The 13,691-nt window shown below is 33.8% G+C and overlaps 2 non-coding genes and 1 pseudogene across 2 annotated transcripts; all 3 read right to left on the bottom strand.

Moving 5' to 3' along the window:
• Positions 1–3,406: 3,406 nt before the first annotated feature.
• LOC137735783 (U5 spliceosomal RNA) lies at positions 3,407–3,524 on the bottom strand. The gene has a single exon (XR_011068692.2). It is a non-coding gene; the product is annotated as a U5 spliceosomal RNA (small nuclear RNA).
• A 7,176-nt stretch (positions 3,525–10,700) lies between these two features.
• On the bottom strand, positions 10,701–10,818 carry LOC137735782 (U5 spliceosomal RNA). The gene has a single exon (XR_011068691.2). It is a non-coding gene; the product is annotated as a U5 spliceosomal RNA (small nuclear RNA).
• Positions 10,819–13,007: 2,189 nt separating this feature from the next.
• Positions 13,008–13,115, bottom strand: LOC137735787 (U5 spliceosomal RNA; annotated as a pseudogene).
• Between the last annotated feature and the right edge of the window lie 576 nt (positions 13,116–13,691).

Genomic DNA, 13,691 nt, shown 5'->3' on the forward strand with positions numbered 1-13,691 from the left:
GGGTTTTGTAGGAACTTCGAAGTTAAGCGAGAAGGGGGCTAGAGCAATCCCATGATGGGTGACCCACTGGGAAGTTGCTCGTGAGTTCCCAAAAACAAAATCGTGAGGAAATGGTAAGCCCAAAACGGACAATATCGTGCTACGGTGGTGGAGCGAGCCCGGGAAGTGATCCGCCCTGGGCCGGGATGTGACACTACTAGCCTTCATGCACGTGCGTGAGCGCATGCAAAAGACATTTTTTTAAATCATGGCATGCTACACGTGACTTAACACTTTTTAAATGTATTTATATGCTTAAATTAAAAAAAGGAAAGGCAAATATTTGAAGGAAATGAATAATCTTAGATCATACTAGAAGAAATCTCTCATAAACCAATTAAAACAGCTGAATCCACATAATAAAATCGACTTCTATTGAATATATATTAAAAATAAAGAAAATAATATTTAATAAACAACTGATTGAATCACATTATTCTAGCTCATTGTGAGGCTAAGCCCACCCTCTCCTCCTTAATATAGATAATATCGTTTGTTCAAAAAAAAAAAAATCATTTGACAACTAATTTAATCACATTATTATCCGCTTGCGAAAAACCTTTTTTATAACCAGCATTACACGCCTCTTAAGATGTTTTGAACGTGTTTAAAAATAGAGAAAATAATATTTAATGAACAACTAATTGAATCACATTTTTTATAGTCTATTGTGAGGTACTAATTATTAAAAAAAAAAAATTGTACAAAAAAAAATTAATTATTAAAAAAACTATTAAAATGATGAAAATACCCTTGCCACATTTGATGCATTATTTTGAATTGCTTTTGAAGTTTTTTGTTTGAGAGGAATTTTTGTCTAATTTTTTTGGTGAAGCTTGTGACACCAAAAAACACTGTTCATTGAACCTTGGCTTTATATAGAGAGATAGTAGCTTATTAGTTACCAATTCAAAGATACTGTGTCAATGATTGACTTAATTCAATACTTTTTACATAGAACAAGCATGTGAGGCACATTTGAAAGTCTAAATCTTTTCTTCCCCAAAAGAAAAAGTCTAAATCTTTTTTCATATAAGTCGCTCATGTGCGGTTTTGTCTCGAAAAGTTAACAAATTATTGTGTACGAATTGCAACAAATAGTAAAGTGTGATGATAAATCATGAACACCGAAATATTAAGATAAAAAATCCTAGTTTGTAATTTTATTTTTGTACTAAGTAGTTTGAAAAATCAACAGCTAGATTCATATAAAAATTTAATGAACTTTACAACAGTTAAATCTTATATAAAACTCAAAGTAATGTTACGCTTACTATATATTTGTATCATCTATGTAATAGAAGTAGGATCCACAACACATTATGATCTCATATCTATTAGAGGGATAATATAAATATATAATAAGAGTAGCATTTTTGAAGCTCATATCACTAATTAAGATGTAGCACTATAACTGGACCAAAAATTCTACTTTTACTACATATTTGCATCATCATTTCAATTATCTCTAATAGAGATGGGAGCTACATGTGTTAGTAAACTCTACCTTATAAAGATAGTAAAAATGATGATACAAATATATTGTAAGTGTAACATTACTCTAACTGGACCTATGGTTTGACCTGAAGCTAATAATGGGTTATGAATGGCAAGGGCTATAGATGCTTAACGCACTTGCAGAGTGGCGAATGTGTATGAGTCCATGACTTAAGAGGATAAGTGAATTTATTTCACACAAAGCAAAAAGTTAAAATATTTACCACTTAATACTACGGTTTAGTAGTATTCCTCTTCATTTGTAAGTGAGATGTCTTAGGTTCGATTTTCGTCAAAGATAAATTTGAATCTCATTATTGTTAGCCTATTACGAGGCGAAATCTATTTTCTTTTAATGTAGATAATATCGTTTATTAAAAAAAAAATAGAATATTTGGATACTCATATTTGAAGTGACTAAGGAAGCTTCACAGGCATTAGTAATAGTTGAGTTTGATTAATCAGTTTTGGCTTTTGCTAGACATTTTTCCATGGAATTTTTGGGTTTGTGGGTCTTTCATTTCCACACTTGTCTATTGCTTGTACGAGAGGCTCCTTTCTCGAACTTTTATGCATACTTTAATTTTTCTGCAATAGTTCAAATTATATGTCCTGACGAAAAATGAGCAGTCATGATTAAAACGAGGATTTTTATTTTTTTATTTTTTTATTAATCTAATAAATAAAAAGCCAAACTACTAGATTATTGAAGATAAACACCATCCGCTTGTGAAAGCTCTTCAAGAGGTCATTTTACAATGTACTGGTACATCATTATGGTAGTATTATGTGTCAATGAAATTTTTGTCCATGTGTCCTTATTTTATTGGCATATGATACTATGTGGCGGTCTTGTGCTATGTAAGTTGTTCTTCAACAATGATATTTTAAGAAAATTTTATTATGTTTAAGTATATCTTATGTACTAGAAGTTTTGACAATATAACTTATACATAGAAAGCTTAATAAAAAGTTTGATGACTAAAAATTTCGATGTATAAAGAATCCAAAAGTATACTAGAATTAGAAATCTTGACTGCTTAGGTGCGCTGCATTTTAACACCGTTCGATCAACCATGGACGCTTGAGATTAGATTGAGAGAGAAAAAATTTCACGTAGAAACGGGTTAAATGATACCATGACTTTTAGGTTTAAAAAAAATCAAAGGGAAATATAGTGTTGCAATTTGATGCATTTCTACTTCCATATGGATTTTTGTCAAATGTGGTGCGTGACAAGCAAAAATTCTCGACATTTTACTCCACTAGGATGAGAGTGTTGAGCTTTTTGAGATAAACAAGAAGCTGCACAAACGTATGTAGTTTTGTTGGTAATAGTGTATGTTGATAGAATAATTGTTTTTAAGTACTCTAGTCGCAATAGATGACTAGAGTACATTATAAAAAGGGCTAGTGAATTTTGGTGGTGCCAATTTGCGACATAACATGCTGTTTCAGAGGGTTATTTATATTAAATTCAAGAGTTTTGGCATTATTTGAGCAATTTTCCCAAAACCAAAATTAGGGTGTAAGTCACAAAGTCTTAAGTGTCTTTAAAATCCTAAAAGAACACAAACCAAAAGAATATTCATTTAGAAATGATGATGTTGAAGATTTCTTCACATCTTTATTAGAGGATTGGTTGATCGAGCTTCCTAAACCTCAGAGACCGGATGAGCTTCCTAAACTTCAGAGACCGGATGAGGGGGCTCAAGTAAGTGAGAGCATTCATCCCGCTGTGTGCAAGTCAAGTGCTGTGGAAACAGCTAAAGTAACGGAGTTGCATCACTCTCGTGCAAAATAAGAATTTACATCTCAATCAATTAGATAAACAACAGAAAATTCCACAATTTGTTAACTGAAATTTTAGGGTCACCCACAAAGGTGCAACCCTTCAAAAATAAGCGTATGCCACTTGTGGCGACAAGCACACGGTATTCTTTAGTAAAAGGCGAAAGAATAGTTCGCTTTGTATTCGACGCATGGCTCCGTGGGTTTGACATCCGGATGCTGCTATCTTTTATACCCCTGGGCTAGCTGTTTCTTTTCCACTAGGCGGTGTGGGACTTACCAAAACCCATACCAGCGTTTCAGCCCCTACTCTTTGATGCCCAATGGCACCAAACCATCTTCCATGAGCAGATGACTTGTGCGATGACATACTTTAGATTTCTACTCTTTTGAACAATTTCCTACATCTTTCAAGCAACTAAAGCTCCATGAGTAAATTTCCAATTCCACCATGAAGAACCCATATTCCCAACCGAAACTCTTAATGGTTGAAGAAACCAATTTCAAGATTTTTTTACTGTATTCTGGAGTTTTGAATCCTTAAATCCTTAGTTAAAGATACAACTACAAAATCTAAACGGTTAAAAACTATCGAATATATGATACTCCAGAGTACTGTAGAATTTTCGACCATTTCCAATTCTCGACCATGACCATAACTCTTAGTTTGGTAGTTACCTTTGTCAATGTCTTGCCTTATATGAAATTAGCCTTTGGCTTCTTATGAGAACAGTGTCATTCCCCGATGTTCACAAACTATGTGTTCTACTAGTAGGTGTCATCAATTTTAGATCTCAGTTCTCCAAAGCTTGTTAATCATATAGTGGCTCTTTGCTTTTACGTTTTTTTTTTGTTTTTAATCCATAACATGTTTGTACAAAAAATTTATGACACATGAAGTCGCATTAATATATATATATATATATATTTTTTTTTGGAGAGAAAAGTAATTTCATACCAACACAAGATAATTACAAGAGAAGAGGCGCAACAACAATATGCATAGTCAAAATATGGCCCACCAAAGGAAACAAAAAGAAAAGCCCAAAAACAGACTTTTGAGCCCAACACAGAAAAAACATTGGAAGAACCTAGCAGCTTGTAACCAGTGCCACCTCCGGACCGTTGCTTTCTAGCCATTTGAAACCAGAGTCTCCTGCAATCAATAGAAATCAAAACATGCAGAGCCCCAAAAAAGGCTGAAAGGAAGACTCCGAACTCCTTCGATGAGCACCACATCATTTACCACCGCACATTGAAAGAAACCAATCAGGGAAGGAGGTAGTGTAAACACCTGAGTTGAAGCTCTACACACTTTCCCGAAGAACCATGAAAAATCGCTTTTTAACTACAAGAAATCGCAATGAAGAAAAGCGGGTAACAAACAAGATTGCGAGATCGATGTAGGATGGAATCGATTGCTAAGGAAAGGGAGTGGATTAGAGGTGGAAGAAAGTGGATAATGGAAGTAGGGGCTAAGCACAATAAAAGCATATGCAGAATAGGTTGGAGGAAAGGGACGATTAAACCAAAAGACAAGGGAAAAAGAAGCTGCAAGAGAAGAAAAGAAAAAGGAAAAAGAAAAAGAAAGAGAAAAGGATTGCCACCAACCCTAGCCATAGCTAGGGCCTGCAACAAGGAGGAGAAAAACAAGAAGGGAGGATTTTCACAATGAGAGACGTTCTAATAGAGTTGAGGAACGTGTATTTATGATCATTTTCGTCAATCCCTTAACTCATCAAAACGTGTATTTATGATCATTTTCGTCAATCCCATCAAAATTTCATCAAAATGAGTCATGTTGGAAGGATTATTGCAACAATTGGGTTAAAGTTGAGGGATCTTTGATCTTATTGGGTTAAAATTGAAGGATCATTTCTCTATTTGGGTTAAAGTTGAGGGACCATTGCTACAATTTTTTTCATTTGGTTTTTCATATTTGCCTCTTGATTCAGCCTTACATGCATGACACATGATTTATTTTGATAGACGTTCTAATAGAGTTGAGGAAAAAGACCATAGTTGCGCGTTTTAACGAGTTAAGGGACCAATGGTTACAGATTTTTAGTCTAGGAACCATTATTTCAATTGGGTTAAAATTGAGGGACAATTGCTACAATTTTTTTTCACTTTTTACTTGCAAAATTATAGTCAACTACATGTACAAAAATAACTTAATTAATACTAGTATCAAACAACGATCGTCTGCGAGAACAATGACTTCTTACATACAAAGAATCAAGTTTTTTTATTTTATTTTTTAAAGATTGAATTTTCTTTTGGTTTAAATTTTAAAGAAACACTAGTCACTTGGTATCTCCGATTAAAGAGAGGTTTTATCATGACACTTGGTTAGGATAACGAACTCTTTATGCACAAAAATTCAAATCTGCTTTCTCGTGAATAAGAATAGTAAATAATATTGCATTGTTACAAACAAAAAGAATGTTAATATTTAAATTTTAGGGTAAAAGACTGTTTACTACTCTCATGTTTCGTGGTTTTCAACATTTAGTGCATCAAGTTTTTTTCGTCCCAGAGTCATACCTAAAGTGTAAATTTTGGGACAATCTTAATACATCCGTTAGTCAAACTGTTAAGTCTCTCGTTAACTGTGACGTGACGCCCATGTGAACAATGAATGGACACCACGTGTCATCCACGTGGAAATTAAAAATAAATTATTTATAAAATAAAAAATATATATATAATAAAATAAAATAAAATAAAAAATAAATAAATTAAAAAACCTTCATCTACCCCAAATCCCACCCAATCCCACCCGTGCCCACCCTCCCATCACCTACCTCTTCGTCTTCCCCGCACCTTCTCCCTCCCTTCCCTATTCTGCAACCCCACTCCTTCCCTCCCTTCTTTCTTCTACACCTGCACCACCACCCTCCCTTCTCTACTCTGCAACCCATACCCACCCTCCCTCCACACCCAACCCTTCTCCCCCCGTGCCCTCAACCCAGAACAAGAACCTAGAAGAAGAAGAAGGAAAAAAAAAAACCCAGTTCGTCATTTCTAGATTAATGGAGATCTACCACAGAATCAGTCCAAAAATAATCTCAAACTCAAACTCCCCATCTCAAAGTATTTTCGAAATTCACCCACACTGAAAATCCCAAAATATATGGAGTTCATGGTTTGGGTTTGCGTTCGCGGTAGCAGGGCGGGGGAGGGGACGAATTGGGTTTGGGCTGTTTTTTTTTTTTTTTCTTCTTCTTCCTTCATTCTTCTTCTTCTTTTGTAGATTCGGTTTTTCTCTTTTTTTTTTCTTCTTTTTCTCCTGGGTTGGGGACCGCCGGCGGAGGGGAAGGCTTCTTCCTCCTTCTTTTTCTTCTTCTGGGTTGCAGATTCGGTTTTTCTTCTTCTTCTTCGGTTTTTTTTTTCTTCCTCCTTCTTCGGTTTTTCCTTTTTTTTTTTTTTTTTTTTTTTTTTTTTTTTTTTTGGGTTCTTCTCCTCCTCCTCCTCCTTCTTCTTCTTCTTCTTCTTCTTCTTAGGGTTTTTTTTTTTAATTTTTAATTTTTTATGTTCTTCCTTCTTCTTTGGTTTTTTTTTATTTTTATTCTTCCTCCGTCTTCTTCTTCATCTTCAGTGGGTTGGGGGCGGGGAGAGAAGGGAAGGGTTTTTTTATTTTTATTTTTTTTTAATTTAATTAATTATTTTAATATTTTTAATGACACGTGGTGCCCAGTCATTGTCCACATGGGAGCCATGTCATCACTTAACGGGAGAATTAACAGTTTGACTAATGGATGTATAAGACTGTCCCAAAATTAATACTTTAGGTATGACTCTGGGACGAAAAAAACTTGATGTACTAAATGTTGAAAACCACGAAATATGAGGGTAGTAAACAGTCATTTACCCTAAATTTTATCTATGTAGTTTGAGTAAAGTTGTACAATAATTCATGTAATTCAAGTTGTCATGATGTAACTACTAGCCTTCTTGCACGCATGTGAGCGCATGCAGAAGATATTTTTTTGAATCATGGCATGCTACACGTGACTTACACTTTTTAAATGTATTTATATGCTTAAATTGACAAAAAGAAAGACAAATATTTGAAGGAAATGAATAATCTTAGATCATACTAGAAGAAACCCCTCATAAACCAATTAAAGCAGTTGAATCCACATAATAAAATCGACCTCTATTGAATTTATATTAAGAATAAAGAAAATAATATTTAATAAACAACTGATTGAATCACATTATTCTAGCTCATTGTGAGGCTAAACTCACCTCCTTCCCCTTAGTGTAGATAATATCGTTTGTTCAAAAGAAAAAAAAACAATCATTTAACAACTAATTTAATCACATTATTATCAGAATGTGAAAAACTTTTTTTATAACCGGCATTACACACCTCTTAAGATGTTTTGAACGTGTTTAAAAATAGAGAAAATAATATTTAATGAACAACTGATTGATTCACATTATTTCTAGTCTATTGTGAGGTACTAATTATTAAAAAAAATTGTACAAAAAAATTAATTATTAAAAAAACACTATTAAAATGATGAAAATACCTCTGTCACATTTGATGCATTATTTTGGATTGCTTTTGAAGTTTTTTGTTTGAAAGGTGTTTTTGTCTAATTTTTTTGATGAAGTTTGTGACACCAAAAAACACTGTTTATTGGACCTTGGCTTTATATAGAAAGATAGTAGCTTATTAGTTACCAATTCAAAGATACTGTCAATGATTGACTTAATTCAATACTTTTTACATAGAACGAGCATGTGAGGCACATTTGAAATTCTAAATCTTTTCTTCCCCAAAAGAAAAAGTCTAAATCTTTTTTCATATAAGTCGCTCATGTGCGGTTTTGTCTCGAAAAGTTAACAAACTATTGTGTACGAATTGCAACAAATAGTAAAGTGTGATGATAAATCATGAACACCGAAATATTAAGATGAAAAATCCTAGTTTGTAATTTTATTTTGGTACTAAGTAATCTGAAAAATCAACAGCTAGATTCATATAAAAATTTAATGAATCTTTACAACAATTAAATCTTATATAAAACTCAAAAGTCACTACGCTTACTGTATATTTGTATTATCTATGTAATAGAAGTATGATTCACCAACACATTACGATCTCATATCTATTAGAGGGATGATATAAATATATAATAAGAGTAGCATTTTTGAATCTCATATCATTGATTAAGATGTAGCACTATAACCGGACCAAAAATTCTACTTTTACTACAAATTTGCACCATCATTTCAATTATCTCTAATAGAGATGGGAGCCACATGTGTTAGTGAGCTCTACCTTATAATGATAATAAAAATGATGATACAAATATATTGTAAGTGCAACATTACTCTAACTGGACCTATGGTTTGATCTGAAGCTAATAATGGGTTATGAATGGCAAAGGGCTTTAGATGCTTAACGCACTTGCAGAGTGGCAAATGTGTATGGGTCCATGACTTAAGAGGATATGTGAATTTATTTCACACAAAGCAAAAAGTTAAAATATTTACCACTTAATACTACGGTTTAGTAGTATTCTTTTTCACTTGCAAGTAAGAGGTCTTAGGTTCGATTTTCGTGAAAGATAAATTTGAACCACATTATTACTAGTCCATTATGAAGCGAAGTTCATTCTCCTTTAACATAGATAATATCATTTATTAAAAACAAATTAGAATATTTGGATGTTAATATTTGAAGTGACTAAGGAAGCTTCACAGGCATTAGTAATAGTTGAGTTTGATTAATAGTTTGGACAAGGATTGTCCGCCCTTCCACATCCGGTGCCCTTCCGTGCCCTCCTGTTTGTGTGGTTACGGTTAAACCACGTCAACATTTTATATTACTATTCATTTTTGTCTTATTATCTCTATAAAAAAAATAATATAAAATGTTGACGTGGCTTAACCGTGACCACACAAAACAGGAGGGCACGGGAGGTCACCGAAAGTAGGAGGGCAGACAATCATTGTCCAATCAATTTTTTGGCTTTTGCTAGACATTTTTTCATGGAATTTTTGGTTTGTGGGTCTTTCATTTCCACACTTGTCTATTGCTTGTACGAGAGGCTCCTTTCTCGAACTTATATGCATACTTTAATTTTTCTACAATAGTTCAAATTATATGTTCTTACAAAAAATGAGCAGTCATGATTAAAATGAGGAAATATTATTTTCTTTTTTTTATTAATACAATAAATAAAAAGCCAAACTACTAGATTATTGAAGATAAACCCTATCCGCTTGTGAAAGCTCTTCAAGAGGTAATTTTACAATGTACTGGTACACCACTATGGTAGTGTTATGTGTCAATGAAATTTGTGTCCATGTGTTCTTATTTCATTGGCCCATGACACTATGTGGCGGTCCTGTGCTATGCAAGTTGTTCTTCAACGATGATATTTTATGAAAATTTTATTATGTTTAAGTATATCTTATGTACTGGAAGTTTTGACAATATAACTTATTCATAGAAAGATTAATAAAAAGTTTGACGACTAAAAATCTCAATGTATAAAGAATCCAAAAGTATACTAGAATTAGAAATCTTGACTACTTAGGTGCGCTGCGTTTTAACACCGTTCGATCAACCATGGACGCTTGAGATTAGATTGAGAAAGAAAAAATTTCACATAGAAACGGGTTAAATGATACTATGACTTTTAGGTTTAAAAAAAAATCAAAGGGAAATATAGTGTTGCAATTGGACGCATTTCAACTTCCATATGGATTTTTGTCAAATGTGGTGCTAGACAAGCAAAAATTCTCGACATTTTACTCTACTAGGATGAGAGTGTTGAGCTTTTTGAGATAAACAAGAAGCTGCACAAACATATGTAGTTTTGTTGGTAATAGTGTATGTCGATAGAAGAATTGTTTTTGAGTACTCTAGTCGCAATAGATGACTAGAGTACATTATAAAAAGGGCTAGTGAATTTTGGTGGTGCCAATTTGCGACATAACATGATGTTTCAGATGATTATTTATATTAAATTCAAGAGTTTTGGCATTATTTGAGCAATTTTCCCAAAACCAAAATTAGGGTGTAAGTCACAAAGTCTTAAGTGTCTTTAAAACCTAAAAGAACACAAACCAAAAGAATATTCATTTAGAAATGATGATGTTGAAGATTTCTTCAAATCTTTATTAGAGGAAGGGTTGATCGAGCTTCCTAAACCTCAGAGACCGGATGAGGTGGGACGAGTATGGGGCTCAAGTAAGTGAGAGCATTCATCCCGCTGAGTGTAAGTCAAGTGTCGTGGAGACAGCTAAAGTAACGGAGTTTCATCACTCTCGTGCAAAATAAGAATTTACATATCAATCAATTAGATAAAACAATAGAAAATTCCACAATTTGTTAACTGAAATTTTAGGGTCACCCACAAAGGTGCAACCCTTCAAAAATAAGCGTATGCCACTTGTGACGACGAGCACACGGTATTCTTTAGTAAAAGGCGAAAGAATAGTTCGCTTTGTGCTCGACGAATGGCTCCGTGGTTTTGACATCCGGATGCTGCTGTCTTTTATACCCCCGGGCTAGCTGTTTCTTTTCCACTAGGCGGTGTGGGACTTACCAAAACCCATACCAGCGTTTCAGGCCCCACTCTTTGATGCCCAATGGCACCAAACCATCTTCCACGAGCAGATGACTTGTGCGATGACATTCTTTAGATTTCGACTCTTTTGAACAATTTCCAACATCTTTCAAGCAACTAAAGCTCCATGAGTAAATTTCCAATTCCACCATGAAGAACCCATATTCCCCACCGAAACTCTTAATGGTTGAAGAAACCAATTTCAAGATTTTTTACTGTATTCTGGAGTTTTGAATCTTTAAGTCCTTAGTTAAAAATACAACTACAAAATCTAAATGGTTAAAAACTATCGAATATACAATACTCCAAAGTACTGTAGAATTTTCGACCATTTCCAATTCCCGACCAGGACCATAACTCTTAGTTTGGTAGTTACCTTTGTCAATGTCTTACCTTATATGAAATTAGCCTTTGGCTTCTTATGAGAACAGTGTCATTCCCCGATGTTCACAAACTGTGTGTTCTACTAGTAGGTGTCATCAATTTCAGATCTCAGTTCTCCTTGTTAATCATATAGTGGCTCATTGCTTTTACGTTTTTTTTTGTTTTTAATCCATAACATGTTTGTGCAAAAATTTTACAACACATGAAGTCGCATTAAATTTTTTCTTTTTATACAAGCGATAGTGTGGAAAGTTGCATCATATGCTTGGGTTATTTCTTCTTACAATTTCTCTCAATTTTATGTGTCTTACAATATCTCTCATCGGAATTTAGTTTTTTACTTTTCTTAGCTTTTCGGGACTATAATTTATTTTTTTCAATCTACGAAAGTAAAAAAATTTCCTCAACTTATATGATTTATTCTTCAACTTACGTAATTTATGTGACTGATTCTTTCTAGGGATATCATCTGAGCCAATCAAAGTCAACGGGATTAAAATTTTTTTTATTTATTAACAAACGATATTATCCACACTAAGGGATGAGAGAGTGGGCTAAGCCTCACAATGAGCTAGCAATAATGTGGTTCAAATTCGTTTTTGGCGAGAATCGAACCTAAAATCTCTCACTTGAAGAGGAATACCACTAAACCATAGTACGTGGCAATCAACAAATTTTAACCTTAGCCACACATGGCACTACGCATTTTAGGGCATCTCTACTGAGAGACGCAAAATCCTTTACAATGAAAATTGTACATTTAAGGTTAGCCAGTTAGTTCTATATATAAAATCTCATCTTGACCGGAAAATATAAACAAAATTGCAGTTTTGCATTTATTTTTAATCTTTGGATGTGAGCCCCTCCAAACAAAAAGATAAAATTAAATGGATCCCGAGTTTACATCTCCATGCCAGTTGGTGTACTTATACGTCTTAGGAAAATGTAAAAAGTTTCTTTACATTTCAGATTTGCTTCTCTCTATTAAAAATACTCATACATTATTATTTAGGAGTATCGAATAAAAAGAATCTATACTACAATTTTAAAGGCACCAAAAAGAGAGAGAGCATCGTCGCTGGATCCTATTTGTGAGAATACTGTGGATCTCCTACATCGTACAGTTAGTTTTTGTCAGATAATATTTATATTTAATTTTAAATAAAAATGTTTACAATGATTTCTGACCGCATAATATACGATAAATTAATGTAATTTGAGAATCTCCAAAATCCTTACAAAGAGAATCCAACGAAGATCCTCACTTCCCAAAAAAGTAGTACTCTCATGCCACTTTTTAGTGCAACAAGACAAACATTTATCGGTCAATGGATGATGCAATTTATTTATTTATTTTTTATTTTTAGACCCATGCCAGACTACACATTAGGCCGAAAGAGCTCCGGTGGTAAAAATTATGACACATTGGGCCAAAAGTAATGACATATTGGGCCAAAATACGGCCGAAAGAGCTTCGCTGGTTAAAATTATGACACATTGGGCCAAAATTATGACATATTGGGCAAAATACAGCCGCATGTGAATATAATGACAAATTGGGCCTAAAGAGCGTTGCCGCTTAAAATTATGACACTCGTTGACTTTGCAGCGGCAAAGAAAAGATGATGCAATGGCAGCCTTGATTGACTTTTAAAGTCACAAAAATAATGATTTCAAACTAAAATTGTAAGGGACCTCCACAGAAGTACACCCCTTCAAAAATAAACGTATGCCACTTAAAATGATAAGTACACGATATTCTTTAGTAAAAAGCGAAAAAATAGTTCGTTTTGTGCTCAACGCATGGCTCTGTGAGTTTGGAAGAGGGACGCTGCGTTGGTTGTATACTAGCTACACTGGCTAGAGCTGCTGTTGCTGTCGGTGTGGGACGCCGAGCGTTACCGCACTTTTTTATGACTAATAGGTTCAGTCCAATCCAGCAGTCAACATACAAAAACTTGGACCTCCATTTGATATTGTTGTAGACTTATGAGAATCATACTGTACTTCCAGGTTCAGCTCCTACTTTAGTACCAAACAAAGCCTCAGCCGATTTTCAGATATACTCTCTATTTTACCCCTTTATATTGAGAGACAATTTCCAACTTTTCCGATTCGGTGTCGACAAATTTGCATGTGGCACAATATCTCAATTTGATAGTGTTGAGTTTCAATTCATATCTCTCAGGTTCAAAATTCTCGTTTCCAATTAATTACTATTATAATTTGAAACTCTTCCCTTCACCTTAATAATAATAAAATTAATAATAAAATTAATAATAAAAAAAAAACTTATATGCAATACTTAATTTTATTTAAGTTTTCATTTTTTTTTTTTTTGTCAAAAGTACGACATAGCTCCATGATTAAAATTGCAAGTCCCGA

This window comes from Pyrus communis, chromosome 7 (assembly GCF_041283825.1).
Source record: "Pyrus communis isolate YQ-2024b chromosome 7, ASM4128382v1, whole genome shotgun sequence".
Classification (NCBI taxonomy): Eukaryota; Viridiplantae; Streptophyta; class Magnoliopsida; order Rosales; family Rosaceae; genus Pyrus; species Pyrus communis.